Source organism: Peromyscus leucopus, chromosome 14, assembly GCF_004664715.2.
Source record: "Peromyscus leucopus breed LL Stock chromosome 14, UCI_PerLeu_2.1, whole genome shotgun sequence".
Taxonomy (NCBI): domain Eukaryota; kingdom Metazoa; phylum Chordata; class Mammalia; order Rodentia; family Cricetidae; genus Peromyscus; species Peromyscus leucopus.
The window spans coordinates 76,728,268-76,755,684 of NC_051075.1; the positions used below are offsets into that span (position 1 = coordinate 76,728,268).

General features: G+C 49.7%; 1 long non-coding RNA gene across 11 annotated transcripts; it reads left to right on the top strand.

Moving 5' to 3' along the window:
* LOC114684503 lies at positions 1–24,297 on the top strand. Of its 11 annotated transcripts, none has more exons than XR_005092859.1 (7): positions 1–42; positions 3,786–3,881; positions 4,123–9,225; positions 9,773–16,324; positions 16,640–16,878; positions 18,335–23,116; positions 23,906–24,297. It is a non-coding gene; the product is annotated as an uncharacterized LOC114684503 (long non-coding RNA). The 11 variants fall into 11 exon arrangements; XR_005092864.1 differs by lacking the exon at positions 1–42 and having other exon boundaries at positions 49–3,881; positions 9,773–9,880; positions 12,160–16,324; XR_005092861.1 differs by lacking the exon at positions 1–42 and having other exon boundaries at positions 49–3,881; positions 4,123–8,949; positions 9,042–9,225.
* Positions 24,298–27,417: the final 3,120 nt, after the last annotated feature.

Sequence of the window (27,417 nt, forward strand, 5' to 3'; positions counted from 1 at the left end):
CACCCACCCACCCAAGGAAGCAGACCAGCTTGTCCAAGAAAAGTGAGTGTTCCTCCTGGCCATGGCCCACTGCTCATCCATGGCAGCCACAGCCTGTTCTTCTGTGGGGAAGAGGTGCCAAAGAGGAGAGATGGCTCCCTCCATCACTCAGTGGCATGTGGAATTTACTCCTGTGTAATATTGACTTTTTCCTAGTTTTGTCCCATACCAGCATCTGGCAGAGTTAGGGGAGCAATGTCTGGTGACACCGATATCCATGACTCTTAGGGAGGCAGGAAGGACCCTGGCCTATCTCTTCCATAAATTCATTAGGTCCTCCTGCCTCCTGTGTGTGGTATACCACTGGGTGGACATCTTAGAGTAAGGATACTAAGGGTCCTTCACTAAGGAAAAGACTGTTCCTAGCCAGATCTTCCCTCAGAAAGCAAGAAACTGAGTTCTATATTTCCTGAGAGAGCCAGGAAGGGTCCCTCTTATATCCCAGCCCAAGCTCCTTGGATGGAGAGCTGACCAGTGGGCACACATCTGGCAGGTGGTGTTTGCCACCTGGTCGGCTGATTGTGAATCTCCCATCCCTCCCCAGGCTAAGTCCCGGGCGACGAGGCTGACCCTGCTAGAGCGGAACCTGCCTTATGCTATTGTTTGGTACTTAAAGCGAGGTTGCCCTTTGTATATTCGGTTTATTGACATGGAATATACAAGGGCAAGCTCTCTGTGAGTATCAAACCTTATCTTGGATCCCGTCCACACTCAGCGAGGGATGTGGTATGTGTGTGCATGACCGTGTGTATCCATCTTGTGTGTGACAAACTGCTTCCTGGGTTTTCCATTTGGCACCGATGGCTTTATGGTTGCAAGATGACTTCAGGAAAGACCTTGGGAACATGCCCTCTCCTTGTTCTGTGTGGGTGGGTTCCAAAGCATGCACTGTGTGTGTAGCCTGGGTCCCTGCTTCCCAGGCGGGCAGTCCCAGCCCAGGCTGATGGTCAGGTTTGTGCTGGTGTGGGCCATGGTTTTCATTTTGGTTTGGTTTTTGGTGTTTTTTGGTTTGTTCGTTCGTTCATTCGTTCGTTCGTTCGTTCTTGGTGTTCTGTTGTGATGTGGTACTTGAGTGTGCATGTTTTCTTGCTTGGCGTGTGTGCTGTGGTCCGCTAACCCTCAGCATCTAATTCATCCCCAGGACCCCACCTGGAAGACATAGCAAGTCCACCCAAGGCAGTGGCCTTCCTTTCCAGGCCAACCTTTGGTACTTGGAGAGTGGTTATCCCTGTCCTCTTCGTTTCACTCATGTCGAATCGTACAGGGTCATCCACTTTTTCAGTATCAAGTGCGCAGACTCTGCAGCCTGGCTTCCTGCGCCTGGATCCTGCTTCTGACACTTCCAGTGCACATCCTTGGACAAGGATGTCGTCGTGCTATGCTCGTTGTCTCATGTGTCACATGGGAGTCGCGTTGGGGGTCTGCTGCCTATGGCTGCTGGGGCTGGGAGAGATCAGGCTCTCATAGGGCTAAGCGTAGAGCCGAGGCTCATTGCTTCTTCTGTGCTAGCCAAAACTCTGGTGCGCTGTGAGCTGACTAGTGGCCGCTGTGGTGGTGGTGGTGGTGGTGTTAGCAAAACCTCTCCTTGGATTTGGGAGTCAATGTTGAGACAGAAGTTCTCTGTCAGGTACATGGGTGGGTGTTGGCGCTTAGAGTTTGTGCTGGACTTCCAATGAGCCTGGTGAAGCCTGTGCTGCTCAGTAGTGACAGCATTCCAGCAGCAGCTTCTGAACAGGATACCCCATGCAGTGGGGTCAGCGGGGCCACCAGAATGCTTGCTTCACTTAGGATGGCACTGCCTGGATTCTTGACCCCAGCCACCATTACCCTCAGAAGACTCTTGTGTGAGGTTGCCAGGCTGAATGGGGAGTGGGTTCCATGGCATCTCACCTCCCTGAGGAGCCATGAGCAGCACATGCATGATGCACGTGTGTGTTGTGTGCAGCCAAGTGTTAGGGGCGGTGCTCACTCCCAGGAGGCCTATGGATGCTCGTGTGCCATGCTACTGTTTCATACTTGAAGAGAAATTATCCTTGGTGTGTTCGCTTTTTGGGATGAATCATACAAGGACAATTTCTTTTTGAGTATCAAATACTACCCCGATGGACTTCCTGGATGCCAAGATAGCTCTGTAAGGAGGTGCATGGGTTAACCTTACCTGGGCAGAGGGCAAGGAACTCACAACTGATGTGTAGAGGGTGCACTGGGCTCCTACCTCAGAACCTTACCCAAAGGGTCCAGGGGCTCCTAGGTAGTGCCATCTCCACGGCTTGGTCATGGTGGGATAGCATAGCTTTTGTGACTCAGAAAATCCTGCTTTGGGGATGTGACACTGATCTCAGAGATCATCACTGGGCTCAGCCCCCTGCCTCTCACCTGAGAGTGTGACTGGCTCCACAAGCATGTGCTTGACTCTCATGGAGTGACACTGACCCACTAGCCATATAGTCTGGACCATGGGAGATCAGGGCAGAGGAGCCCCTGGCTTTGGAGGAGATCCTGAGGTTTTTCTCAATACCGTAGTTTTCTGGCACTTAGAGAATGACTGTCCATAGTATGGTCTCTGTATTTATGAAGATTAATGCTGGACAAGCATTGTTTTAGTTATCTGAATTTGCTTCAGAAGGTACTAGAACACAGTGCTGACTTCAGCTGATGGACACTGGTGCCTGCACCAGGAGAGGGTGACTTTAGTAAGCTTTCTTCTTAACATGCAGTGACCTCAGAATGCAACCCATCCCCTCGTCCCCCATCTCCCGCCGTGTGCTCTCACGCTGACAGCTTTGCAGTGGCCATAGCTTTGGTGCCTTAGTTCTTCCTGCTTGGTCTGGAGGACACTGGGAATAACTCACCTGTCTGTCCTTGCTGTTCAGTCTGAGCTCGGAAGAACTCCTTGGGGTGAGGTCCTGGGGTCAAGCAACTCTGTAGCTACACAAAGCTTGACCGAGGACTTCTAAGTCCAGCACCCACTCTCCCTAGCATCCATTCTGAGCACAGACTTCCTGTGGGAGATACAAGTGTTAATGAGGGCACTTCCTACCACGGCTGCTTTAAGTCACTCTCGTCTGTTCCTATGGCTTATTCGTGGTGGACACAACATGGGTTCTTTTGGGCTGACCTTATCTTAGGTGTATCTGGACTAAGACACTGTGGTCAACAGCACATCTTTTCAACTCATCCCACCACCTGATGTGTGTGTGTGTGTGTGTGTGTGTGTGTGTGTGTGTGTGTGTGTGGTAGGTGTGTGTGTGGTGTGCATAGGTGTATAAATCATTGGTTAGAGTAGGGTCTCTCAAACTGCTCAGTGCTGCTAAGATATTCATCGCCTAGGGATCTTGTTAAAAAGCAGATTCTGATTGAGGGACCAAGATTCTGCATTTTTAGCAAGCTCTCAAGTGATGTTAATGCTGCCAGTCTGTGGACAACACGTGTAGCCAGCCACTGGGGGCTGGAGATGATGCTGTGTGTTATTTGTAGTGTGTGTGCCCCATCTCTCCCATGTGCCCTACATTATCCATCATGACTGAGCATCCTTCTGATAATCAAACTGTGGTCAGTTGTGAAGAGCCACCTTCTCCACAAATGTCATGTGATTATTCTTTCAAATCAAATCATACCTTCATGGGCTTCCCAGACATAAGAACTACTTCAGGGAGGGGCTCATGGAGGACTTGTCAGCACCAGGTCCCAGCCTTAAGTGTTATTGATGATCGAGGCCATCTGACTCTGTAACCCTCTGTTTCCAGTTAATCCTCGGGAGCAGTTCCTGAAAGCACAGCCGTGGGAGCAGAGGAATCCTATCTGCAGAGGCCGGCAGCACTCCCTCCACATTATCTAAAGAGGTATTATCCACGACAGCCTTGCCCTTCTGTGATAGTTCCCCAGCTGGCTTCTTGTCATCCAACCCACCTCTCAGGGAGAACCAGAGAAGGTGTCCTTTTTTTTTTTTCCCTAAATTGATCTACCTTAAGAAACTTCCCAAACTTGGTTCCTTGGGTGTGGGTTTGTGTCAGACCAGATGTTGACCTTGGGACCAATGTGTAGCACTGAGTGGTTGATGTCAGCTCATGTGCCTCCTTACAGGCTGTGGGCATGTGCCTCTCTGACTAGGGGTTCAGTTCATCACGGGAAGAATCTTCTGGAAGCAAAGATGGCAGTGGACAAGAGGCCTTGGTTTTCCTGTCAGAACTATCTGAAGATATTTGAGGTCATCAATGTCATGTTTATTTACTCACCACGAATACTGCACAGTTTAAAAACTCCTTTTGAATATCAATCTCCGAATATCAAACTTTTTTGAAGGTCTTCCCTCACAAGAGATACGAGATTGTGTGCCTTGTGTGACCTTCAAATGAGCCCTGCACCTCCTTCAGGATGCTACTTGGATATTTTGCTGATGGACAAGAGCCCTAGGAAATTTGGTCCTGCTGATGGTGAACTTGATGCATTTTTCTGATTGCCTTCCTTCATTCTGCTCCACCAGTTTTCAGAGCAAGGATGCACTCCAAGGGTAAGCTGACCACAGGACTGCAGGCTTCCCCAGTCCAGAGCATGTGGGTAAAATCCTTTCACGATGGGTGGGCAGTGGGAAGAACCCATGAAAAGTAGTCACATCCTCTATAAAGACTCCCCTGGGAACAGTCTGGTTTTCAGGGTTACATCCCACCCAAGAACACCCTGGGAATTCAGGCTTGACTTCTCCCCAGGTGTGGGAAAGGCAAGCTAACTTGACCCTGGTCTTTTTTTCTCACTGAGGTCACTGTTCTTGGCACCCACTTCTTCCTCTGGTGGACACCAACAAGGTGCAGTCACTACCTCAATAGAGCTTCCTGACCTGCTGCTTGGCTCTGGGAGAAACTGGTTTTCTTTCCTTCCTTGCTCGTGGAGATCACACCCAGAAGGTAAGGAGATCCTAGCTTCTAGGGTATCTTTTGATTCTGGGAAAGGGAGGTTGACCCTGCTATGTGGAAAGATACTGTTCTCTTGGTCTATCACCTTCAGGGATGATACCTATGCCTGATGGGAAGCTCAGCTCCCACCCTCTGGATGACGGTTCCCTTTGAGACGACCACTCCTGTTGAATCCTTGGATAGAATCCGTTCAAGGACACCATCAGACTTGGCCCAAGGTACGTGGGAGTAGAGTGGGTCCAGGTAAACCCAGGTAAACCCAGGCACTAGGGATATCTGTGGCCTACAGCCCATACACCCCATCTTTAGAACACTTGTGAATTCAGGTTGCTCCAGCCCTGCTCTCTCTCTCTTTGTCAGAGAAAAGTACCATCAGCTACCAAAAGCACATGCCAGTCTGTGTAAGAATCCTCAGAATGGAAGCCCAAAGCCCAGGAAGATCTGATGGATCAAAGGACACAGGATGTGCTGGTGAAGGTCACAGGCTTCTTTGTACTGGACCCTCAGCACCCAAGCTGCACTAGTGAGGCATGAGATCCTTCTGCTACATCTTGGCAGGTATAATCCCAGCTCCATTGAGGGAACATAAATATTTCCCTAGGTATAGGGAAGGAGAGCCTATTTCACAGCCTGGGCATAATTGGGACTAAGCCCCATGTCCTCCAGAGATATACCATTAAGACTTGGGAAGCCATTTCTAATGGAGTGTCCATTTGTCAAGACTTGAGTAGGCCAAAAGGAAGCTCCCTGGGGCAGAGGGTTGTCCCTCATAGGAGAAAGGAGTCTGATCAAAGAACACACATGTAAACTGATGCCAGCAGCCTCTTCCTACCAAATGATGTCTTGGGTGGCTCCCACAGGCCATCCAGCTCTGAACAAGTAGTGGGGTCCTTACAAGGGGATTTCCTCGTATATGAAGACAGATTTCCACTCAGTTTGCTTTCTTTATTTTTCTCCCTTTCATTGTTTGAGTTACGTTTTTATAGACAGAATCTCTCTGGCCTGGAATTCACTATAAAACCAAAGTCCCCAGAATTGAATGTATGCCAATTCTCCTGCCTCAGGCTCCCAAATACTGTGACTTCAGAAATGGGCTATGGCAAGCTAAGAGTTTGCTTTCTTTCATGTATATGTACATATATATTTTTTTTAATTTGTTTTTTTGTTTCTGTGTGTGTGTGTGTGTGTGTGTGTGTGTGTGTGTGTGTGTGTGTGTGTGTGCCGGAGTCTATGTATGTGTAACAAGTGCATTCAAGAGTCTGCGGAGATCAGAAGAGGCCATTGGATCCTCTTGAACTGAACTTATACACGACTATGAGTCAACCATATGGGTTCTGGGAACCGAACCCAGTTCTTCTGAAAGAGCATTAACTCCTGAGCCATCTCGCCAGCCCTCCAGGTTTGCTTTCTTGACATTGGGTCCTGTGTGGGAGCATTGGTCTTGTTGGGGAAGGGCGATTGACCTCAGCCAGCCTCAAGGACAGTTGTTCATTTGGCTAGATAGGAGAGCAAGGAGCGTTACCAATTCTCCTGACTCTTGGTCCTCAATCCTTTCTTAGGGAGACTTGCTGGATGGTGGATGTCTCTGAGAAGGCGGGGTCCATGGGCAGCCTCTTTGCTGTTTGCAGAGCAGTAATCCCTTGTGCTGTTGGCTTCATTTGTGGTGATCATACAAGGACAAACCCAGAGCTGCTGTGGAGGTTCCAGGTATGTACAGAGACTTCTGAGCTCTTATTCTGAGAGCGGTAGAGGCTGTGGGGAAGGAGGCACCAGAGAACAGTGTGTGGTCTGTGTTCTGAAGAGCCCTCTGATGCAAGGACAGTGACAAGAGAATCCATGCGGGCCGTTGTGCAGGTCATGGAGAGCTGATAAAAATGTCACCAGGATGAGAGGTCTTCCCGATGTGGAGGTGTGGAGACTGCGCGGTGCCCTCAAGGTGGGGACTGGATGAGCCAACATCAGGAGTGAGCAGGTAGGAAGAGGAGGGCCCAGAGGCCGTACAGGCAGGATGTCTCTGAGCCCTGGTTCTCAAGTAACTCCGTGGGCTACAGGGGCCATCCTCGCTGGTGTCATGGCTATCCCAGCTAAGGTAATAACCCTGGGGGTCTGAAAGGCTAGTGAGATGGGAGCAAGGGTGGACTGCAAGTGAGGAAGTCTGGGCAGTTAGATGACGTGTCAATAAATAGGTGGTTACAAAGAAAAAGAAGGGGGGGCATGAGACGTTGATCACTCGTAGCCGGAAGTGTAGGAATTGAGGGGATAAACAATTTCCATGGCCTTAGAGGAGAACCAGGTTTCCATCAGGATGGAAGGTGGAGCTTTGGGAAAGAAGTGAAGCCATGAGGGACTTTGACAGCGGAATGTCTTATGGAACAATGGGGGTGGTGGGACATGGAAAAGTGGGAGGCAGGTTCTTAGTGGAGCTTTGGGAAGCTACTCTAAGGAATAACTAGCTTCCCAGTGGCTAGCCACTGGAATCTGGACATGGTACGTGATCCTACACATCCAACTAGGAAGTAGATAAGCCATTTGTGATAGCATTCTTCTTGAAAGTGATTTCTTAGAGATGAGGCAAGGATCTCCTGGGATCATGAAGAGCCCAGTGAACCTCCCCTTGATCCACCTGAGGATGCTAGTAGCCCAGGCTGGGCTCTTTTGTGGTGGGACTTTTGTAGTCACCTGAGGAGTTTGATGTGTCAGGTGGCTAACTGTGTATGCACCACAGAGAAGTCCAAGGCCCCATTCACACACCCTGGGCTCTATATACCTGCAGAGGACTGCTGACCTGCAGCAAGTGGCCTCCCCTTCTCCTCTTGAAAGCTTCTCAGTGCAGACTCTGGACCAAGGAAGTTTCAACTTCAGAGAAAGAGGACAATGCCAGCATCGTTGCGAGGAAGGTGAGTGGACACCCCTGTCTCACTCAACTGTGTTCCAAGAACACTTATCCCCCACCTCACTAACACTAAGCATCCAATCTGCCTGCAGGTTGGTGGTTGGAAACCATAACCCTTGGAGAAGTGGAAGGGGCCCTTTGTCTGTCTTGTCTCTGCTTTTCTGTGGTACTTGAAGAGAAGTTGTTCGTGGTGGATTCGCTTTACTTGTGCCGAATCATTCACGGACAACACTTTTTTCAGTACCAAATGCTACCTCTAAGGATTTCCTGGACACGATGGCAACTTGCAGAAAGATGGCCTTTCAGTCCAGCTTGTAGAGGAGTCAAATATGGATGGTTGGCCACGGACAGTATGCTTGAGCTAGCTGTGAGTCACCTGTTCTGGTTCCCTGAGCATCTGACCCATCTGTAGGCCTCTCAGTGAGCTGTGCCAACCTTGGGGAGGCAGCTCTAGTTTTACTACCAGCGTCAATCACCTCACAAGACTTTGAAGAGAGGCCATCTTCCAGAAGAGATGTTGGTGCCAGCACCATTCAGGGTATGTGACTGGTTGACCAGAGGGGCGTGCACTCTGTTCACCCTGTGGGCCACCTAGTCACCAACCCTCAGCATCAATCTCACTCAAAGAAGACTCTCCAGAGATCCTGTCAAGTTTGGGGAAGTATCAGTGGACTTGATGGCTGTGCCTGTTCAGTGGACCAGGATGAACTGTGGTCTTGGGGGTGTATGTTTACATAAGATGCCATGAGGCATCCATGCTAGCTGCTACATCACTATCACAGCCTACTTGAAGTGTTGACTTCAGATGTGGACATGATGTTGACATCCCATGAGGGACCTGAAGTCCCTTCTCTCCTGGGTGTGTGACTGAATTGTACTTCACTAAGCATGTGCCTTACTTAGCTGATGTATCTATCATCTGGTCCTCTAACCTCAGTCTCTTGTCTCTCTGCAGGAGAGTCTGTGAGATACCATCATGGTTGTCCTGCCATCACCACACCACCATGGGAGCTTCGAGTATGTGCTCCCTTTGTGGAAACTGTAGAATGGTGCCCCCTCTAGTCCAGGAGGGCTAACCGGATCTAATGGCATCACCATCCCCTTCAGGTAAGTGTGCCTCGGGTGAGCATGCACTCAATGTAGGTGTATGTCACTCGGCTCGGCCCACTACCCACTGCTGTCCCTCCCCTTCTTCCCAGGACAGAGGATGTGATCACCGCTTGGCAAGAGTCAACACGTTCTTCACTGGCGTTCATGTCTGGTACTTGAAGAGAGGCTGGTCGTGATGAATTCGATTCATCTAAACGAGTCATACACGGCTCTCCTCTCTTTTAGTGCCAAACTCTGCCTCAGAGGGCTTCTTGAACCAGTGCTGTTTCCAAGGTGGGTTTCTGGATGACTGAACATGTGATGTGTCTCCCTCCAGCTGCATGTTTCACACATTAATCCCAGTGTCTAACCCTAAGATAACTAACCCTAAGATAACTTCCTAAGACACCTCTGATTTTTAGAAAGGTCACAGTAGCTGTTGGGGGATTCTATCTGTTTAAATATTGAAATATACTGGCTAGCTTCTGTTTTTATTAGTACCTAATTCTACCATGGAGGAGCACCTAGAAGCAGCTTTTGTTAGTTAACTTTCAGGATATAGAATAGACTGGGAACCAGGACTTTGTGGGACCCTATGTTGACTTATCAGTACCATTCCATACCCTCAAGTGAAGTCTTTGGAAAGTGAGCACAGGTTCATCTAACAGGACAGTCTGTTTTATAAACTTGTGGTTTTCTGTGAGTGTGGCTCCACCACCTTCGACTCACTGAATATTGCATGACAAGTTACCTTCCTCTTGGCACTAATTTTGGGCTGATGAACTAGGGGTTGGCCAGAGAGCATGGGTCTGATTGAGCCACCTGGTCCACTCATCCTCAGGGTCCTGTCCACTCTCAGAAGCTGCTCCCAAGCTGCCCTGCTTTGAAGAAGATGCAGGAATGCTGTGAGAAGTGCCACCTCCTGGTACTCAGAGGGAGGTTGTCCGTGGTAAGTTTACACTATTTAATGATGCCCAATGCACAGTTGACCTCTTTCCAGTATCACACCTCATCAGGTGTCTTCTTAGACCTGATGCCAGTCTTGAGGGAGCCACGTTCATGTTAGTTTTATTCTAGTGTCCTTGAACATGTGGTTGCCTCTGTAACTAACAGACAGGCCTGCCAGTGTTCCCTAACTCCATCCAGGCCCTTCATGGAGGGTGTTGCCAGCATTGAGAAAGACACCTATGTTATAGACTTAAGGCATGGATGTAGTGGTGCCCATGGTATCTCTTGTTTCTTATCTATTTGTAAAGGAAAGTAACAGATCTCATCCCCCTTCTTCCACTGCTAGCAAATCTTGTCTTACAGGGAGGACTTCTAGACATGTTGGGAAATTCAGGAATGGGTTCCAGGGGTGAACATTTTGGGGAGAGAGGAAGATAAGTAAGTGGATGATTTTCCATGCCTGTCAGCCAGGATATCAGAAGAATGGAGCAAAGTGGGAAGAAATATTTTCTATTTCTTAATTTTCTTTGTGAAAAAAGTATTTACTCTACCTGTTCATATATTTATAAAAAAGATGCATGCTTGTGATAAAAATTCAAGCAATATGAAAAAATTAAATTAAAAAAATTACAAAAGTTTCCACCCACACATAAACAACTTTAGGAATTTCAAACTTCCTCCTGAGACTATACACACAAATGCAAAGGGAGGCTGAGAGAAAACCATTTCACAGGGATGAATCTACTCTGTGTCTAATCATTTTATTTAAAATATTCATTATTTTAAATAATTTCACTTGTGCTTAACATAAAGAAACAACTAAAGGAGCCTGGAAGATTTAGTAAGCTTCCTCTTTTGCCTTACTGAAGTAAGAGTCCAACACCACTAAGAAAGGTGATGTGGAAAGCAGTGAGTAGTGGAGAACCAGTTCCCCTGCTGCTTCTGACAGCTGCAGACATGACCATGCCCCCATGCTGACCCACACCAACCCACACGCTTTCTTTACTAGGGTTATGCATTTTAATTTTTCCATTGGGAAAAATTAGAAAGTAAGTCTTAGAAGTGTTGAAGATTGGTCCTCAGTATGAATAGCTTTGGCCACTTGTTTTGTTTAAACTCTGCCTTCTTTTTTTGGAGTCTTTAATTCATCTCTCAAGACAATGAGGATTTTTGTCATTTCTTCAAGAATGTCTCACAGATACTACCCTTGAGTTCTTCAGACTGGTCTCTTGCTCTCAACCACAGAGGACAGATTAGCTGGGTATAGAATTCTCAGCCTACTTTAGACATTTCCTCTGAGAATGTCCATTCTTCGCTATCATCTTCTGTATTATTTTACTACCTCTTTTGGTGTGGCTTTCAAAAAACTTCTCATTTATCTAGATATATTATCTAGTGGGTCCTCCTTTGTAGTTCTAGAAAGTGAACGCACGGCCTTCTGCATACTAGACAAGCATTCCCACCTAGCTACACCGAAGCCCATTGTACTCTCAGTTCTGTATATACTTTGGGGAGAGACTTGGGAGTACTGTCCTCTGTGAGGTCTCTTATCTCCAGGAATGTCCCTCTAGCACCTGTATAACTCTCCTTTTCATGAGTTTGTTAACTTTTCATTGGCTGTCTATAATCAGCCCAGAATTAAAAAGTTTGGTTTGCTCCTTTCTTTCTGGCTGTAGGGGTCAAAATGCAAATGGTTCAGTTGACAAAGCTGCGAGCATGAGGCTCTGGGTTTGACCCTAGCACCTATTAAAAAGAAAGCTAGGTCATGGCAATGTGCACCTGTTATCCCAGCACTGGGCCAGGGTTGGGGGGCAGAGACCAAAGGATGTGTCCTGGGGTGCTCACTGGACAGCCCGTGTAACCAACTCAGTGAGCGAACTCCAAGTCCAATGAGAGACCCTATTCAAAGCAATAAAGTAGGGAGCAATTGAGGAAGTCACTGGATGTTGACACCTGGATTCTGCACACATTTACGTGTCCCCCGCGCACTCATTACCCTCCCCGACCTGCACACACACAATTATAACATGGTGGTTTGCATAAGGTTCTGTCTGGTACTTCAAAGGTTTCACCAAATTTATTGGTGAATTCTCTGCTCCATTTGTTGGCTCAGACCTCATGACTAGTATAAATTCCCCCATCTTTGTCCTGGAACTTTGACATCTCACGGATGTCACTGTGCCATCTTTATGGCAGTCCTCCCTGTTGTCAGTTGCATCACAAATTCGTTTAGTTAAAGGAATCAGACCCCTTTCTCGGTGTCACCTTCTGTCTTGACAGGATGCCTAATTGCTGCGCCAGCCTCTGGGATGGACAGGGACCCAGGACCCACCATCACTGGGCAGGTATGTGAACTTGCTCTCAATTATTTGTTTTTCTCACATGCAGTGGGCCATTCATTAAAAGTTACAACCTGTCTTTAGGCAGACATCCTGGAAGTTTGCTTGCCATGAGAGGTGAGGCCATGACCCTAAGGTCAGTGCCACACCATGGTGTCACATAGTTGGCACTCAGTGCTAACACTGTTTTTATGACCAGTATTGTAGACCTAGCCTCTCTGTGAGCTCTGCAGGCAATCCCTTGGCACAAGGCCTATTTAAAAAAAAAAAAAAAAAAAAAAAAAAAAAAAGAGCATCATTGCTGTTTGCCTCAATGCTGATGTGAAGCTAGGGACCCTCCACTCTTATGATACACATGATAAAATCTGTGCATGTAGGACCTCCTTTATCAGACTCTGTAAGACACTCCTTAGACACCCCATCCTCAGCAATGGTGCCAAGGCTAGATGACTACTTCAGGGGGGAAGGATTGGATGTGGGGTGTGTGGTATAGCCTCAAGCCCTCTTGCAGTCAACGCACTAGCCTGCTGTGTTCACTGTGCTCGGGGGACTTCCTGGAGGAAGCCAGCTTCGGAGAAGAGACGCTGGCACTCACCCGCGGTGCTTGAAGATAGGTTATCCGTGTTGCCTTCGCTTTGCTCGTGACGAATCATACACGGTTGACCTATTTTTCAGTACCAAATCCCGCCTTGGAGGAATTTCTGGGGTTGACCCTCACTTCAGGGTGGGACTTTGGTGTTAGCGCTTCTCCGGGGTAAGTGAAGAGGTCATTCGCCACAGGCAGATCCAGGAGCACACATGCTGTCCTCACCCAGTGCATCCTTGGTTCTCTGCGGCACTCGTGGAGGTTGTACCTATTTGGAATGAGGGGAAGTGTCCTATAGTCTTTCAGTTTATTCCCTCTACAGATGACAGATAGTTACACTTCTCTGGTATAAAATGTGGCTCTCAAGTTCAAGTTCAGAGTTAGGAATTGTGTACACACACACACACACACACACACACACACACACACACACACACACATCTACATGGGTGTTTCCATCAGCCCTCTTGGCATGCACTCATCTCTGGGCTCACTGGAAGATGTGGCAGTTCTGTTCCCTGAGTGTTGTTCTGCTGAGAGACCTTCTCACGGCTCTCTAGGACACACCCTGTGCTCCATTGGGAAACCCTTCTGTGATAGTGCAATGGCTTCTGACAGTGGCCCTAACCACAGGCAGGGGACAAGAAATGGCCCAAGCCACAGGGCACGTGTCCTTTGGCTAGAATGTGTAGCTATCTGCCCAACCCTCAGGGATTCCCTCTTTAGGCCTGCTGCCTGGGACATGCCAACACAAGCTCCCGAAATCAAGTGTTTGAACAGAGGTTGTCCATGGTGTGTTCATTTTATTTATGATGAGTATTACATGGCCAATCTCCTTTCGGCACTAAAATCTTCCTGGGAGAGCTTCTCCGGGGGAGTTCTGTCAGCATCTGTGTGGGGTAAGGAAATGGAGTGTCCCCTGTACCTAGTGCTTTTAAAAAAAAAAAATGAGATTTAGGTCATCTGGTTGTCAATGTAGGATGTCCCAGAAATGACACCAACTATTTTGGGTGGTTCTGTGGTTTTCTGGCCATTGTTAAAAAGAGCAAGCACATTGGGTCAAAACCCATATTTAGATGAGAAACTGTCTCAGATGGAGACATGCTATGGGGAAGGAAGAATCTGAGCCACCCCTGGGGTGGGGCTAGCTGGATACAGGCCCCCATTTGTTCATTCATCGCTATCATCCTCAGTGTTCGAGTCCAGGGGTTGTCTCCAGGAAGTAGAACCAGCTACCAGACTGGAATGTGGGAGGGCATCTAACAGTGACGTTTAGTATTAGAATGCTGATGTTCTTCCTTTGACTCCAGTGTCCCTTGTGAAGGAGAGGACTCGGCAGCATTCATTACTAACCTGGTGCTTGCTAATGGTGTGACCTTGAGTGAGTCAGCCTGTCATCTGTCTTGCCTCAATTTGTCTGTATGAGAGCGTTAATGGCTGCTTATAAGGTATGTATGTACACACACTGAATGTGTGCTCAGTTTTTTCGTGGTGCCTGGTTTTCCAGGGAAAGTTGGAAACCCAATGGATCTTGTAATGATGCTCGCTGCATGAATGTAGTTACCATGTGGATGTCCTTCCACCCTCTGGAGCACAGGTTCCTTGAAGTCGGAAGCCTCGTCTCTAGTACCCTGTAGGTGTACACGGTACGGATGATGTTGGATGAGTGGCAGCTTGACATGCTTTCTTTGTTGAACCCTCTTCGAGGCCTCTCAGAAGCTGGAGAGAATGGAGGACGTCCCCAGAGCCTTGTACTCCCTGACGATGCTGCTTTGTCTGTGGGGTCTTTCTGTCCTATCAGGATGCTGCCTTGGAGAGGGAGTCACCCCCTTTTAGGTCAGCCTTCATTGGTGGGCCAGATGGACCCTACCACACAGAGAAGTCATGGTTCCTACTGTGTCAGACCCACCTCAGGACTTCTCTGGGAGACATTTTGGGATTCAGATTTGGTATCCATACATTTCTGGGTGAGTGACCAGTTGCTGGCCAAAGCCTGGACCCACAAGGCATTTATATAAGCCTCTTTCCACCTGTAGGCAGGATAGAACTCTGCAAGGCAGTCCATGAAAGGCTGTTTTGAAGTTGGACCTGGGGGCTCATTGGAGGTAACACCAGCCTCACTAGAGGGTGGGAGTCAGGGAGCCAGAGCCGAGGGAGGCAGTGCAGCCTTGGGAAGAGGTGCCCTGCACTGCTCTCGGCCTGTGCTGACGTTTGATTCTGGAGCAGAGGTTGCCCTTGGTGAATTCGCTTTATTGATGTTGAATCACACAAAGGCAACTTTTGTTTGAGTATCAAAGCCTGCTTGGGGTGGCTTTGGGGAGGGTCTCTGTGTATGCCACATGCTAGAATGGATGATGGAGATAAGGTGTGAACAGCCAAGGGTGTGGCTCAGAGAACATGGATGGTGTAACCAGATGCAGGATTCCTGGAACCCATGAAGAGATGCCAGTGTCTGCTTGGCAGCTTTTCTCAACCCAAATCCTCTTTGCCACACCAGCACTTAGGCCCCCTGGTTCCAAACACATTGGCTACTCTAATCTGAAGACACCTTGACCAAATGAGCTCTCCCTTGACTGTGTCAAGGACAATGGCAGCCTGCCTTCTCTGTCGTCCTCCTCTCTCCAGCTCTCTAGGTCAGGAGCTCTTACATTCCATTCATTGTCTCCCCCAACACCCACCCTACTCCCTGTGTGCTTCTCTTTCTCCCCTATTTCTCACCAAACCTTGTTCTCCATTTTTTGGATGGGTTAGGAAATGAGTAGAGGAGACCAGCATTTCATCCCGTTTACATTAAATAATAGTGATAAAATAATCACAAAATAACACTACAAACTACCGGAACGGCTCGGAGGAAAATGTGTTCAATTGACTACAAATTGGCAGAAGAATCCAATTTTCTTGACAACATTTCAGCTACGACTTTTGACCTGGGGAAACAGTACTCTGTAGACATGGCAGCCGCAAGAGGCGGCTTGCGATAGTGGCGGCTGCTGTGAGCAGTAATATTTGTGGTAGATGAACACACATTGAGGAATCAAATCTTCGTTCAGATTTTTAAATGGGAAAGAATTGATCCTAATGAAAATGATTTGAGGAAATAACAAGGGAAATAAAAGAAATGAAAATGGCTCAACAGCACAGTCAAGGAAGCTAAACAGGGAATTGGATTAGTTTAATGGAATTTGCTCAAAAAAAAAAAAAGTTGTTTTTTTTTTTTTTTTTTTTTTTTTTTAATGAAAATCAATGCGGGTGCAGTTTTTGGCCAGGTGGGGAAAATCTATGTGCTTAGACTGAAGCCAGTGGGGCATTAGGAAGACCTGGTCTCATGCAGGTCCTTCATGTGGCTAAACTTTATTTTCTGTCCCAAACCTTTACAGAGTGCCTCCTAGACAGGTGTGGCGACTGCAGTAGTTACAAGCTGGCAAGGGTCCACTGGAGGATGTGAATGGGTGCCAATGACAGAGCATGTACCCGGTGGGCAATCTTCTTCAGCTTCCTCTAGCCTCAAGAAACATTCTGGGTGAGACACTGGCTCCAGGGTGGGGTGGATGCTTCATGGACAGTGGGGTCTGCTCTTCCTGAGCAGTTGGCACCTGGAACGTTCTAGGGACTGCCCTTCCTTTGGGTTCCCATGTGACCAGCTCTCAGTGTTAGCTTTTAAGACATGCCCATTGTTGGTGCTGAAAGTCTCTTTGTCCTGGAGCCTGGCCCCATCTGGGAGATTATCACAGAGCTGATGTATCTAGGATCTAATATACTGCCCGGGGTGTGATAGGGCTCATTGTTTTCTGGCCCGCTTTAGAGATGACTAGGGTTTCATGGTGGTTCTTTCCAGAAGGATCTTTACTTCGATGATCAGACCTCAGAGGCAACACCATTATCTTGGAGCTGGTCAGTGGCTGGAGCCCTCTCCATGACAGGTGCTTGGAGGAAGACAAGGTGCCTGGACAGTTCTAAACATGCTTGCTGACTAGACCTTGTATCTACCACTAGCCATCGCCATTGCCACTGTGTGGTTCTTAGGAACGCTTCCAGGAGGTGATGCCAGCTCAGGAAGGAGCCTCTGATCCACAGGTCAGTTTCCAGAACACCTAGATGAAGCTGCCCATGACGTCTTTTCCCCTTATGATAGACTGCTTGTGAGCGGCCTCTTTCTGCACTGCAGCAAGGCTAGAAGCCTGTGAGAACTCTTGCCAATGTCAGAGAAAGGATTCTGCTGTCGGTCCCACTCCACGGTTTACAAAACGGGTGGTGCGCACAGAATCCAGCCTCTGCTTGTGGCCCATGTCATCAAATCCTGACCCTCACTGGCTAGCCTTCTCCTGTGACACGCTTGTCCGGGTTCTTCCGATGAACCGTTCTACACTATGTGAAGAGAGACTGTTTAGGGTCCGGTTGCATTGTTCTTCCTCTCCTCCATCCATGTTTGTCTTTGACATTTTAACTGTTTTGTTTATGGGCTGAATGGTCAAGCAGCTCTTGCTGTTACCTCTTAAACCACCTGTGAGGGATGACAGGGTGGGGGTGCCAGGTTGGGGGGGTATGCGGTGGTTGGGCCCAAAGAGGAGCATCTCTGGATGTTGGCATCAATGCCGCTTTGCTCCTTCTGGAAGGCATCCTCACTGAGAGGGTGGAGGGTGTGCATGCAGGATCTTAGGGCTTCCCTGTCTCCAGGGCTGGCAAGCGAGTGTTGAGAGTGAGCAGAGTTCTGTGTTCACTTCCTGCACTGTGCCCACTTCTCTTGCTCAGTGCCAGCCCCTGCCTACCTGGGTCTCCAGGTCAACCTCAGGGAAGGCTCTAGATTCTAGATAGTCATTCTGGGGAGATGAAAGGATGGCAGATGCGCCGGGGAGGTGATGGGATAATTGCTCTCAGGTAGTGGAGGGTAACTCCTTGCTGAATGGGGGTGGGGGTTCAAACTCTGAGGGACTCCAGGGATGGGTCTTCTGGAAACACAGCCACCTTGAAGCATCGGCCTTGGTCTGAGCATCCGAGCCTCTCCATGGTACTCGGAGAGAGGTTACCCGAGCAACTTTGCATCTGGAGGACGAATGTTGCTCGGTGAACCCCTTTTCGGTATCAAATCCCTCCAGGGAGGCCGAGTGGAGGCCCCGGCACCTCAGGGAAGAACGTGGAATCATCTCTGCTCTGGGGTATGGGACGGATGGTCGACCAGCTGGAAAGTAATTGTTTCTAATGTACTTCACCTGGTCCACTAGCCGTCGGTGCCCGCTGCAGCTTGCGTCTAGGATGCCACTACCTCGGCTCAGCACCTCTGCTGGTACTTGAAGGGAGATCGACCGTGTTATATTCGCTTGGCTGACTTCGAATAATACATGGTTGATCTTTTCTCAGTATCAACACTCAGCTTGGAGAAGCACTTGGAGTTGCAGCCCCCGTGGGGGTGGGAAATGGGATGGTGCTTCTAGATTGCTACCTCAGTGGGGACTGGGCTGGGTGGGACAGGCTGTGTGCTGTCTGTGTCCAACGCCTCTCACCATTCATCTCTACCTCACCCCCCCCTCCCCAGGACAGCTTCAGGAGGTGATGCAAGCTCCATGGATGCAGCAGCCAGCATTGGGTACTTGAGGAGAGGTTGTCTGTGATGAGTTCGCTTTATTAATGACGAATATAACACAGATGGCCTGTTTTCAATACCACCTGTCACTCCTGCCACTCAGCAGTACATACCAGGTGCCACAGCACTGCTCGGTAGGTGAATGCATGGACTCTGTATGACACTTGCCACCCTCTTCACCGAGCCTCAGCTTCACATCCATCCTGAGGAGCTTCCTGGGATCACACCAACCTTGCAGGCTGGCCACAGAGCATTGGCCTGGTGTGCGATGGATGACCAGAATCTCTCCACTTGCCATGCCTCTTGCTACAGGAGTGGGTGTCTGTCCCTATCTAAGGCATTCCACTGAGGGCTGCATGCCTGCATGCCCTGCACCTGGGGGTGCCTCCCAATACCAAAAGGATGGCATAACACTTGGGAAAGAACCAGGCCAGCCAGTTGTACATATAGCCCATGATGGGTTTCCATTCCTCATAATGATATAATACATGGTCATCTCTCTCTAGTATTGGATCTCACCTTTGTGAGCCTGGGTGTCAGGGGAGGGACATGCATTGCTGGCCCACTGGACACAGCTTGATGGTCAGGCATGTATCTGACTGATCCTGATCCAGAGCATCACATCTCCCTCAGTGGGGGTTAGGAAGCCCATCTTAGAGGAAGAAGCACCCTATGTAGAGTCCATGCTGCTTCGTAGTACCTGAAGTAGGTTGTCTCTGAGATGCTTACTTTCTGGATGCTGACATCCTACCCTGGAACACTTCTGCTTTGAGATGCTGATGCCAGCAGCAGAAGCCTCTGTGTTGATTGACACCAATGTCTGTGTGTGAGCCTGCGGCCTGGCCTCTTACCTTCCCAGTTCTCCTCTGTTAGAAACAGCATAGAATGTCCCCCTGAGTGTATGAGGCAGTGATACCCCAGCTGTGTCCCCACCTCAAGCAGACACGAGTCCCAGACAGGGTTTGACCCGTACTTAACGCATGCTTTCTCCATCTTTGCACTCTGGCTTTGTCAGACTCCTGTGAGCTTGCCATAGAGACTTGACCTGGAGATCAGAAAGCAGCTGATTGTGCCCAGTAGGAGCCTTGGAGACGTAGGCTAGGGACATTTGGTATTTAGTAAGGATCTCCAGAGTGGCAAAGAGTTCTTTCTGAGTAGGCTTGCATTGCCACTCCCCCCACCCACCACCAATGTAACTAGCACCCTCACCTTGGCAGCTCTACCCTGTGGGCTTCTTCACCTCTTCTGGGCCTCCTTATCACCAAAATCCTCTGTGTCCACAGAGGACAGTGTCTCCCTCCCCTCTCCATCATCACTCCCCCACAGCCCCGCCCAAAGGGTACGTGGTCTCTCTTCAGTCTCTTCCTCTTGTTCAGGAAGACCTGCCCATGCCCCTCCCTCTGGGAGCTGGTCCTGGCTGCCTTTTCCCTACCTAGTCCATCCCTCTTCCCCAGCCTTCATGCTCACACATTCCTTTCACTGGAATGCAGGATTCCAAGGGGCATGGAATGGTCCCTGCTCAGCAGTGCCATGGAAGGCAGGCTGGCAACAGCTATCCAGCTCCTTCCTTTTCCACACACTAGCACCTGCTTGTTAGGTGTTCCTCCCAAGCTACCTGCTGTCCCAAACTGCCTAGTACAGTCTTCATGTCCCCAGGCTCTCCAACCCCACCCCACCCCCCATCCCCCCAAAAAAAACAATTTCCCAGGTCAGGGACAGACCTTTACATTTTCCTTCCTCCCTCTCTTCCTCCTTCCTTCCCTCCCTCCCTCTTCTCCCTCCCTCCCCCCCCCTTTCCCTTCCTCTTTTACTTCCTTGGCTTATCCTCTGCTGTATTCTAAGCCTTAGGATCCAGGCCAGGTCTATAGTGACAGAATAATGAAGCGTGCTGATTGACTAATAGAGTCCCCAAAGGCAGAAACCATATTAAGTTAATCCCCTGGAAAGTGGTGAGCATGGAGCAGGAATTCCATAAGATGTGGTGGCTGATTCCATAAATATGGAAGCTGGGTTTTGCATAGTCTTTGTATTTCTTAGAGGCTGTTTGATTTTCCAGTCCCTCACCCCGACCCCACCCCAGAGCATCACTCTTCTGAGAGTTGCTGCATCAGGGGACAGGTTAGCTAGGTCTGCAGGCTTTTCTCCACTCCTGTAGCTGGGGCCCCACGCTAGTCCTCAGATTCAGCCGAGCCCAGCCCCCACCCTCCACTCCACGAAGGCCTCTGTGGCAGTGAGCCAGAGGCCCATAGAGCCCCTTGTGCGGCGGCGGCGGGCCTGATCTGCTGTCAGGGCTAATATTTTATGCATGGACCTGAGTAAATGGGAACATTTGGAGATGGAAATTGCTGTTAATGGCACATCTTTGGAATATATTAAGCGTATGCGAGGCTGCTGCTGGTCTCCCAGTTTAATTGTTCCAATGTAAGCGCAGCCACACCACAGCAGCAGCAGGAAGGCCACCCCAAGTCCCTTCACCACTCGATGGGGAAAGCCCCAGGTACCTCACCCACCAAGGGAGTGTTATGCTTGAGACAGAATGTCAGCTGGGATACCAAGCAATCAGCAGCGTGCACATTCCAGACTCAACGGAGACCCCACCACACACCCCCGCAGAGGATTGACCCCTCCCACTTGAGGCAGACTTTTATTAAAAGCAAAAGCGCTAGATTTCTCTATTGTTTGAGGAGAAGAAAAGACAAACAAAGGATTTTTTTTCTCATCCAATGAGTCAAGTGAAAATGTCTGTCCCCCAGGCCGGCAGGCTGGCAGGAAGAAAGTCCCTGGGGGCACTTCAGGGGTCAGAGAATTCACCATCTCTGAGATAGTGCATAAACCCTGTGTGCCAAGGTCACAGAGCACAGGCCGTTTGTTTCTCTGTGCCTGGCAGACGTTAGAGCCAGTTTGCCCATCCCATAGTTTCTTCTGGATGTGACCGGACTGAGCCAGTGGAGCATTCCTTTACTGTTTTTAAGAGGGGGGAGGTGTTGTGTGTGTAGGGAGTAAGTATTGGCTGTCTCCAGTGAGTATTTGTGACCTGCACAGGGAGTAGGTTATGTTTTACAGAAGAGGAATTTACTAGGACTCAGAGAGGTTGAGGACTTTCCAAGATAACCCATCTGGAGACAGGGCTTCAGGCTATGTGTTCTTAACATTTCTGCTTGTGCTGGCCCATGTACCTCTAGAAATGACCCCATGAGCCACAGATGACAAACAGCTCATTGAATAGGTCTCCACATCTTTCTGTACAGTGAGGCAGGCTCACTTTTCCCAAGACATTGCTTGCCAAGATTGTCAAGCTTTTCTTTTTTCCCTGTTAACTTACCTGGTTCCTCTCCCATTAACTAAGATGCTCTCATTCAGGTCTGCCTTATAATGGGGCTGCCTACTCCATCAGGAAACCCAGGACACTGTGGATGTTAAATCTCAGGCCCGAATTGGCTATTTTGTTTGCTTCTTCTGAAGGCCTGCATTAGCTGTCTCTGTCACTGTGTGTGCGCGTGCATGTGCGTGCGTGCGTGCGTGCGTGCGTGCGTGCGTGCGTGCGTGCGTGTGTGTGTGTGTGTGTGTGTGTGTGTCTGTGTGTCTGTGTGTCTGTGTGTGTGTGAATGAGCCTGCTGCCTCCCATCAGAGGCTGGAGAACTGCATGGAAGAGCTGAGTACCTTCTGGCTGTGTGCTAGGTAGGCTAGGATAGTTCTAAAGATGTCACTCCTCACATGAGGTCCTCAGGGGCTAAGTTCCCTGAGTCAGCCAGTTTCTCTTATCACATCTTTGAGCAGCTAAGGACTCAAGACTGTAGGATCCTGTCCCCCTGGGGTGGGGACTTGAAGTCAGACCCACATCTAGTGAGTCCATGGTGTTTCTTTGTCAAGATTTGAAAGGCCGTGAGAACCTGTGGACCCCTAGGGCTGGCTCCTAGTAGATGCTCAGAAAATACCTGTCTTCCTGGGATCAAATGAGCTTAGATGCTAGCACAGGGAGATGATGAATAGATGGCTGTGAGGAGCACTCAGAGGATGTTTGTGGAATGAATAAATAAAAACACACTTTTTTTTTTTTTGAAGAAATTAAGAAACAAGGAAAGGGAGAAACATCCAGGGCAGACAACATAAATCTCCAGCAGTGTCACCAATGCTAGAGCTGGGGCCGCCGAGAAGCCCCTGTGGAGGTGGTGGGGCCATTTGTCATGGGCGAGGACAGGCTTGAGGGCTGGGACAGGGGGCCTGATGGAGGCCCGTCCATCATTTTCTCATTATCCCCGCGACGTGGAGGGCAGCTAGCGGATCGCAGAGCAGCAGCCTGCGACTGAAGGTGGCCGGGTTGGGAGTGCGAGGGACCCCGAGGGAGGGCAGGCTGCCCCAGGCCCTGCCCCCTCCAGGAAGCCTTCTCGCTCCAGCCCAACACACGATCTCACTTGCTCTCCCGGATGCTCATCATGCGATCTTTTATCGACGCTCCTGGGAAGGGGCCCTTGGGAACGTGTCCGCATGTGTGCCTCTGCTTGCCCAGGTTGCCCACACAGAGGAGGCGCTGTGAATGCTTGCTTGTTGGCTTGTCTCTCCATTGTAGACAGGTGAACTGGATTGGTCCTTCCAAAGTAAACGTTCAGGAACTCCACCTACTTTCCATCCGCACTGCTAGTCCTAGGTTGGAACGGTCCCATTGGGTATGACCATTGGGACAGCTATGGCTACAAGCAAGCCCTGAGGCCTGACCTGAAGCCATCAATGGACCTGGTAAGTGTCTGCCCTCAGGACTGGTTCATTTAGGGCTTGGAGCAAGGATGGGGTTTTCCCAGGGCACAAGGGGCCCAGAAGTTGTGTAGAAGATACACAGAACGGGGTTGGAGGCACACATCCCAGCCCTGCTCTCCCCCCACCCCCACCCCACCCTAATCCTGCCATCTGCGACAGCTTCGTTTTCTCTAACACTCAAAAATACATGGTTCTGCTACGTTCTCCTTGGCAGGCAGGGTAGCCAGAGCTGCGGGGCTGCCAAGGCCTGGGGGAGCCGCCAGCCTGCAAAGTTTACTGTACAAACAGTTGGGGGGGGGCGTCTCTGTTCACTCGAAATCCCCATCAGTAAACATGCCAGTTTAAAGTGTAATTAACTCAGGCCGGAAAAGAATTCTGATTTGGACTGCTTTTCACAGTTGAGATTGTTTTTCTTTTATTTATTTATCTCTTTCCGGGTGTGGTGGTGTCTGTGGTGGGTTTTGGCCAGGAAAAATAGAAAGGGGGAGGGCTTGGTGGGATGAGCCCGTTGGGAGAGAGAATGCCAGAAGGAAAGGACAAGGGTAGATGGGCTTGACACCTGTACAAGCCGGGGATCTCCATCTATTTTCTGTCCTGGGTGGTGGCTCCCTGCAGATAGACTAAGCTGGAAGGCATACCAGGGCCACTTAGTGAAGAAGGAACACAGGTCTCTGAGCCAGCTGGCCAGGTGGCTCAGGGGTTATGGGATGCTGGCGTGACCCAGAGTAACTTGGAGCTCCCTCTGATGCTTCCTTTGCTTCCATCTTCCAGCAGCGGCTCTGCCCATCTTTGTTACCTCTCCCTCCCTGGATCTCCTGCTTAAGACAATGAAACCGGCTGACTGGAGAAGACGCCCCTCTGAGAGGACCAGGACCATCCAGGACCCAGTGGGATCCACTACCCCTGCCACACCCTGTGCCATCTGCCACTGAGCCCCCCAACCAGTACCCTCTGCTTCTTACCATTGCCCCGCCCCCCACCCCAGCCTTGCATTTTAGATCTCAGCGGGACCTGAGCAGCCCTGCTTAGGAACCTGAGGCGGGGGTTGGGTAGGCAGACCCAGGGGACTGAGCATGGGTATAAGAAAAGATTTCTGCTCTTGGCTTTCAAAGACTCAATGTGTGGAGCCCTTTGAATAATAAACATATATCATAAAATGTAAATATGCCTACGTGTCTGTGTTCAGAGGGACTTTTGTTAAGTGGGGATGGGGGTTAAAAGCATGGTCTGGACTCCTTCAGGGGGGGACCTCCTGGGATGTCTCTGGCCTCTGTCCTGGAAGCACTTTGCTGAAAGCAACATCCCAAAGCAGGGGTTCACAACTGTATTCCTGACCTTGGGTACCAGCCCCATAGTCAGACTAAGGAATCAGGGACATGAAAAGATACCCTTTCCTATCATCCTGGTGTCTCAAACGAGCCCCCCTTCCAGCTCCTTCTGCACAAACTGAGCCCCCCCGAGGGACAGAGGCCAGATCCTGGGATACAGCCTGTGCCCACGCGCCTCTCATTGCTGGGCCTCAGCTTGGTCACGACTCAGCCGGGCTGACTCAGACAGAGCCCGGAGCAGGAGACTCATAAATTACATAATTACCCATGAAACCTGCCGCCACCGCTCTCTCCAGCCGGGAGGGACACGCTCCACTCAGGCTCTGGCCGGTGGTGACTCACTGTTTTCCCCAGAGCCTCTGCCCGCCCACCCACACAGCCACCTCATCTGGGCTGCTGGGCAGGAGGAGGGGGGCCCCCAGCCTCAGCCCCATTTCCCCCTCTTCCTGCTGTCGAGACAAAGGCAGGCAGCCCCCGTCTTGCTGAGGGCTTTGGTGGGGGCGCTTGCCCCACCAGTGTCCCTCTACAGCCCCCTGGTGGCACTTCTCATAGAAGCCTGCATGTGACGCAGGAGGAAACTGAGGCTTAGGAAGGCAGGCCTGTCTCCTGTCCCTCCTGTAAGGTGGTTTTGCTTACAGCTGTTCAGACCAGCAGAGAGAACTGTGAAGCCTCCCGCTGCTCATATCTGCTTTAAGACTTTTATCCCCTTCCCCAGTGAACCTTGGGCAGAAACTAAGTGCCCCTTTGGAAAACACTTTTCAAAAATGACCGTGGATTTGACAGGCATCAGGTGGTCTTTTCAACCCTCATGAGGGGTGGTCGGCCCCGCGGCAGAAGGGACACCCACACCTAGGAGAAATGGATCAGTCAGTGAGGTACTTTTCATGCCAACATGAGGACCTGAGCTCAGAGCCCCAGCAGAGCTCAGAGCCCCCGCGCTCATGCAAGATGCCAGGTGCAGCAGCATGGGCCTGTCCAATGGATGTCTATGACCCAGCATGTTGAGGAGGCAAGGACAGAGAGACCTCTGAGCTCACAAACTAGCCAGCTTAGCCAATCAACTTAGCTGCGTGAAAGAAATATCACAAAATAAATAAATAAACTAGAGTGGAGAGACATTCAATAAGATGGCTCAGGGGTAAAAGTACCCGTGGCTGAGCCACAGTTTGATTCTCTGGACCCACATGGTAGAGGTAGAGAACTGATTCCAGCACGTTGTCCTCTGATCTTCTCTGCATGCATGCTTTAGCACATGCACAAAGATGCATGCAAACAAACAGATGCAAAAAAAAAAATTCTCTTTAAAAGTGGAGGGTTATAGAAGACGCCCATAAAATGGTGTGTCTGGGACTGGAGAGATGGCTCAGTGGTTAAAAGCATGTCTTGCCTCAGAAGACCCAGGTTTGATTCCCAGCACCCACATGAAATAAAAGTAAATAAATCTTTAACAAAATGAATGAATGAATAATAAATAAATTAAATAAATAAATAAAATGGTGTCTGATGGTATAGGCTATGTTTCAAAACCAGCTGTGTTACTAACCACTGGTAAATGTGGCTTTCTCATCTCTAGGCCTCAGTTTCCTTAGCTACAAATCAGGATCAAGCCCACCATCCTCCTAAGCAAGAAAAGGGGACTCTTTAGCAGTGTTTTAAGCTCTCTTGAATTGGGAGATCCCTCTATGGCTCTCATTGACTTAGGGGCTCCCTCCAAGGCTCCCATTGACATAGAGGCTTCCTCTAATGCTGTCATTGACTTAGGGCTCCCTCCGCAGTTCTCCCTCTAAGGCTGTCATTCTGTTGGAGACTCCCCCCCACAGAAGGCTCTAAATGAGTTGGGGACTCCCTCCAAGACTCTCATTGAATCTTGGGGCTCCTTCCAAGGTTCTCATTGATTTGGAGGCTCCCTCCAAGGCTCTCAATGAGTTGGGATCTGCCTATAAGGCTCTCCTTAAGTAGGGGACTCCCAATAAGGCTCTTATTGAGTTGGGGACTCCAGCTAGGGCTATCATGAGTTGGGGGCTCCCACTAAGGCTCTCAGTGAGTTGGGAGCTCCCTTCAAGGCTCTCATTGAATTGGGGACTCCCTACAAGGGTCTCACTGAGTTGGGGGCTCAATCTAAGGATCTCATTGAGTTTGGGGGCTCTCTCCAAGGCTCTCATTAAGTTTGAGGCTCCCTCTAAGGCTCTTGTTCAGGTGGGGGCTTACTCCAAGGCTTTCATTGAGTTAGGGGCTCCCTCTAAGGCTCTCATTGAATTAGGAGGCTCCATCTAAGGCTATCGTTGACTTAGGACCTGCCTCTAAGGCTGTCAAAGAGTTAGGGGCTCTCTTTAAGGCTCTCATTATGTTAGGGAACTTCTTCTGAGGCTATCATTGAGTTGGGGGCTCCCTCTAAGGCTCTAGCTGTGTTCAGGGCTCCCACAAAGGATCTCATTGAGTGGGGTTCTCCCTACAAGTTCTCTTTGAATTGGGGACTCCCTGCAGGGCTTTCATTGAGTTGGGGGCTCAATCCATAGCTCTCATGGAGTTAGGGGATCCCTTTAAGGCTCTCATTGAGTAGGAGGCTCCGTCTAAGGCTTTCTTAGTTGAGGGCTCAATCCATGGCTCTCCTGGAATTAGAGGATCCCTATAAGGCTCTAATTGAATTGGTGACTCCCTCCAAGGTTCTCATTGAGTTAGGGGTTCAATCCAAGGCTCTCAATGAATGGAGGGCTCAGTCCAAGGCTCTCATGGAATTAGAGGATTCCCTCTAAGGTTCTCATTGATTTGGGGCTCTCTCTAAGGCTTTCATTGAGTTTGGGGCTCAATCCATGTCTCTCATGGAGTTAAGGGATCTCTCTAAAATTCTAATTGAACTGGGGACTCCCTACAAGGTTCTCACTGAGTTGAGGGCTCCCTCCAAGGCTCTCAATGACTTGGGAGCTCCCTGTAAGGCTCACATTAAGTAGAGAGCTC